Below are 6,000 nucleotides of genomic sequence, written 5' to 3' on the forward strand. Positions count from 1 at the left end.
TAGGATTCGAAATAATGTTTCTGAAATTGGCCATTAACTAGTAATGGAATGAGTTTCTCTTTTAAAGTACCTAGCCTAAATGTGTTTTCTCCAATAATCTCTAAAAAATTATAACGACCAATCCGCAAGTGTTGAAACTTGGTATGACTACCTAGTTTTTCTTTTTCCTTGTTTAATACAAGAAAATGGTCTAAGATTCTAAAAGATTTGATCATGGCTCTCTTGTCAGACCAACATTTTATGAAAACTTAATGTTTGACATATGTTCTAAATTCATTTTTCCTTTTCTCATCCAATTCAAAGAGATTTATTAATTTTAATTGTACACTATTAACAGATTTAGATAAAAGTATAGATCTTTGTCACTGTTTATGATACCAAAACCTATTTTGTTCAAATCTCATTTCTCTATCAAAACTCAAGTTTTTTCAAAAACTAAAAATATCCTTTTATAGATCTTAGATTCACTATCATCATTATATAAATTTCTGAGTGTTCAAATTAGTTATAATATGTTATAATAGTAAAATATTATAAGTTGATATTTCAACATTTTAGAAGATGCTCCCTCAAAAAAGGAAAAAAATGGTAAATAAAATTTTAAAAAATTAAAAAATTATATTTATTTCTAGAGGAGTTAATCCTCTTCACAAATATGTAATTTTTTTTTCAAGAAGGTATAGATTTGATGGGGAAGTTTCGACAAGAGGAAAAAATTGTTGGATTTTGATAAGGTCTAACTTGAGTACTAACAAAGAAAATATACATCAAAAATAATTATTTCTTTTTTTGTTTACTATCTATACATGTCATCTATAAGATATTTTCAAATTAGAACAAAAAAAGATGATATGCATATACTTGTTTGACAGGAGCTACACCCTATTTTTTTTTACAATTAAAAAAGGGACTTCAAAATAAAATAAAATGAATAAACTATTGCTCAAAAAAATTATAAAAATTATAGGCATAAAATTCATCCAATTCTACACATTTCATCAGTTTACATCATCTTCATATTTAAACACAAATACCATTTTTTTGTCATTAATGTTGAACTTCTGATATCCCGTTTCTTTATAAAAGGTGACACAGGTTTGTTCTTTTACCCCATCCTTGACATATCCTCTCATAAATTTTAGTACTAGAATCTTGAGGTTGAGCTGAAATACATGTTCTTGGCCATGGACTAGTAGCTATGGGGATGTTTACAAAGTATTATTTATCCTATCCCTATCTATCCATAATGTGTATTTCAATTGGGTATGCCAATTTATGGATTTTTTGTGAGTAAGAATTTAATGACCATTATCAAATTCTTGCAGTTAGACTTAGCTATATCATTCCCTTTGAGATAATAGTTGGATAAAAATTTGATTATGACTTGATTCTCTAATACCCACTGAGTAAGAAAAATTGATGCAAAAGGTGATCCATTATCACATACAAGAAACAAAAGCATTCAAAACCTAGTCACAACATGTTCTTCTAGGAAGTTGATGACCACTTTAGCTTCACAATTTTTGAAAGCTTAAGATTCAGTCCACCATATGCAATAATTTTTAGTTGTTAGAACAAACATATGTCATATTGAGAATGGTGGGTTTATAGGCCCAATGAAATCTAGCCCCCATTTGGTGAAAGGGAAAACCTTAAACATTGGTTGCAATGAGATGGAAGGATTTATTTCCCTATTAGCACTTGTTTTGTAGATATGACAAGAATTCACATGTTCATACATGTCCTTGAAAATGGTAGGCCAAAATTATCTTGATATTAGAATCTAATGGGTTGTGGTCTTTGTTGATCCATGTCAAGTGCCATATTGGTCATGATATTTTTCTATTACTTTTCTTTCTTCTTGAAAACCTAAACATGTCATGTAAATTGCCTTTTAGTTCTTCTTTTAGATTTTTCCATCTTGAAGTATGTAGGATTAACATTTCATTTTTAGTCCTCTACTTTGGTAATTGTTCATCCATTGAGCGTATTGATTTTGGAAGAGGTAGAATACAATGTCTTGGTACCGAATATCTATGATTACCCTTAACTCATTCTTCATTAGCAATGACTTGACTGTAGGATATGGTACAATAGCTTATCCCTTACTCCTAAGTATGTAGTAGTGAAATTTTTTGATTAATTTTACTAGGGTAAAGGATTGTTTATCTAGATTGTGATAACTTAACTTAGAAATTTTTAGTAAGAAACTCATAAATGTGATGGCTCTTTAATCTTCTTAATTTTTTTCTTGTGTGAGAATACCTACACATGAATTTTTTAAGGTGAAAGAATAGAAATTGAAAGGAAATTCATAATTAGGACTCACAAGTATTGGAGCAGTAGAATTAGCCACATTGATATATTCAAAATATTTATGGACTTCATGAAGCAAACAATTATTGCTCCTATCTTTAGTAAATCATTAAGGGGATAAACTATTTTGGAAAATCCACTAATTAACTTATACATAAAATTGATCTTCTTGAAGAAATATTTAAGTTATTTGTGACTATGGGAAGGTAACATCTTTAGTATTGTTTCTATCTTTTTACGATCAGTTGAAATAGTGACTTTAGAAATGATGTGGCTAAGAAGGTTTGCTTTTTTATTCTAAATGAAGATTTCTTTGGGTTAAGTGATATACCATATTTCCAACATTAGTTGAAATTTTTCTTAGATCTATGACATTGGTACTCTTCTCTTTTGAAAACATTGTAAAGTCTTCCATATGAATATACATTTTTTTACTAGCCCCTTAAATGCTTCATCCATTGTAGTCTGAAATGCAGCTCCAAAATTAATTAAGCCAAAGGGAATCCTTCATTAAGAAAATTTTCCCCATTTGGTGGTGAATTTTATCTTCGATCTATCTTCCTTGTCCACCATTACTTGGTTATATCTTGAGTATGCATGTAGGAATGACATCATCATAGTGTTAGAAACAATAGTCCACCAAGATAACAAGGGGTGGGGGAGGTTTAATTAGTTATTTGAGAATTAAAACATTTATCTTCTTTAAATAAACTTAACCATTCAATCAAAGTCAACAACAACCATAATAAGATGCACATAGACAATTACACCAAATATGATGACCAAGGAAACCATTGATCAAAGGGAAAACCCTAGAGGAAACAATGCCCAAAAGATGATGTACTAATATAAATATTCCTTGTTAGAGGATGGACCTTGCTAGGAGTCTATTACAACATTTAGTACATAGATTCCATGTTAGGAGACTTTTAATTCTTCTTAGGAGGTTCCAACTTGATTAGAATTTGTGCCAACTTTGTTAGGAGTTGTAGTATAATGTATGCAAGATGAGCCCACTGCCCAAACATAAAATTTCAACTACAAGAAGAGTTCACTACTCAAACAAGTAATTTACTATTATTTTCTACTTTCACATGTTTTTTCAACAAAACCAATCACTATCAAACCTTATAAAAAGGGTCACAAACCTTAAATCTAAATATGAAACCTCGGCAATGAAGTTTCCTTCAATTTTGTTCTGCTTTGCTTTGCTGCTTACAATTACTTTGCATTCTTCTCTTACTACTACCAAGAAATATCTTCTACATCCCCATCATGATAAAGGAAAATGTTCTTCCTTTATACTAAGTCCATAAAATAATTCCCTAAGTCAGCTGTGAGACATTCTCAATTATTCTTTATAGGACCACATTAAGAACAGGTTAAACTTAGCAATAACATTAGTTTTTCACCATGTAACTTGAATAAGTTTTCATACATGTGATATTATGTCAAGAAAACTTAGCCATGTTGTCACCAATATGTCTTCTTGATTTCCTCAACCTTGATTCTCATAATACTAACTCTCCTAAGAGATATTACAAGTTTACTAAAACATGTCTCTGCAATTTCTATCTCAGAATAGACATCGCCAAAACTTATATAGCTTCTTCTAGACTTATAATTTCTTCTTTCTATGTTAACTACATATGCTAGATACTCAGAAGTATCTCCCATAACCTCGAATAGTTATAATACTCAACTATCTATACATATTAACTTGATGTTTCCATTCTTCTTCTATTAGATAACACAAAAAACTACTATGTTTACATCAATGAAAAACTTAGTCATGCATGTAACATATCATCATAGTGACATATCTACAATACTCCCTTGTAGGAATATCATCAGCATTCATGCTTCCAACAATCTCCCCCTTTGGCATTGATGGCAACATAGATGAAAAACATCTAGTTCCAAGAATACCAACAAAGGACTATTCATCTTTTCAAATCCTCTTCATCAATCATTCTCTCCCATTGATATACCTAGATGTTCTTTCTATCAAACTATTATTCCATACTAAACTGATGCCAAAATTTTCAACTATTATGCTTACTATTTTTCATGTTAATCTTCTCCCCCATTGACATTAATATTAAAGGTTTCAGCAACTAGCTTTACTACATCAAACTCTACAACAACTGATTATTAGTTAGCTCAAGTGTCCAAAGACACTGTTCAAGATGGCCTCTAACAAGAGTCCTAGAGGACTCTGTTCATCACATATACTCCCCCATATAGGAAGCATTAGAATTTAGTCTAGACAAAAATGGTGCTTTGTTACACTAGATTGATGCACTCTTGCACCTTCTATTCTAATGTAGGATGGGGCATAACCCCAAGCATACCTCACAAATACTCAAAAGTCTCTTTGGGAAGATTCTTAGTGAATATATTTGCAATTTTCTCTTTACTACTTACATAGTCCAATCTAATTACCTTTTTTGCAACTTTCTCTATCAACATATGATACATAATAGAAATCTACTTGGTCTTAGAATGCAAAACTAGATTGTTAGACATATTTACCATGCTTGTGTTGTCACAATGTATAACAATAGGTTCACTAATTTCTATCATTATATCCTTCAGTATTTGCTTAATCCAAATGACTAGATTGCAATTTTTTGCTAGTACAACATATCCTACTTTTGTTGTTCTTTGCGATGTACAATCTTATTTCTTACTTAGCCAAGAAACTGATCTTCCTCCAAGAAAGAAGGCTCCACCACTGGTGCTCTTTCTATAATCCATACTGCCTACCAAATCTACATCAATATAAGCACTTAGAGTGAAATCATTAGATCTATCATACCATAATCTAAACCTAGATGTTCCCTTAAGATAACTAAATATCCTTTTGACTACTTGATAATGTGCTTCTTTGGGATTGGCTTGGAATCTTGCAACAATTCCAACTATATTTTCTATATCTAGCCTTTTGTGAGTGAGATACTACAATCCTCCAATCATAGATTTATACTTCTATTCAATAGTAGGAGTCTCATCCTTTGTAGAAAACTTGTGTCTAGTCATTGTAGGTGTTCCAATGGGTTTTCATGTTTCAAAACTAAACCATTTTAGTAAATCCTTGAAGTACTTAGTTAGAGAAATAAAGATTCCTTCTTTATTTTGTACAATCTGCAATCCTAGAAAATATTTCATCTCTCCTATAATACTCATCTCAAATTTTGTCTTCATCTCCTACCCAAACTTCTCACTTTCTTCATCATTTTCTCCAAATATGATATCATCAACAAATATTACAAAAATCATCAAACCATTATCAATTTTTTTTTTGAATAGAGATTACTATCTACTATACCTTTGCTATATCTAGGCTTTGTCAAATGCTTGTCCAACCTCACATACTGGGTTCTTAGTACTTTCTTCAAGCCATATAATGCTTTCTTTAGTCTCCATACTATGTCCTTGTCATTTTTCAAAAGACATCCTTCAAGCTGCTCAATGTACACTTCTTCTTCAAGTTCTCCATTTAGAAACATTGACTTGACATCCATCTAATACACTTTGAATTTCTTATGTGTTGGATAGGCTAAAAATAACCTTACTACTTCTATTCTAGCCATAGGAGCATAGACTTCTTCATTATCTATCCCTTCTTATTGTGAGTAACCTTTATAGACCAATCTTTCTTTGTTCCTTACAACTTCACCT

The sequence above is a fragment of the Cupressus sempervirens genome, chromosome 3 (assembly GCF_028749045.1).
Source record: "Cupressus sempervirens isolate cs-2001-9-10 chromosome 3, ASM2874904v1, whole genome shotgun sequence".
NCBI lineage: Eukaryota > Viridiplantae > Streptophyta > Pinopsida > Cupressales > Cupressaceae > Cupressus > Cupressus sempervirens.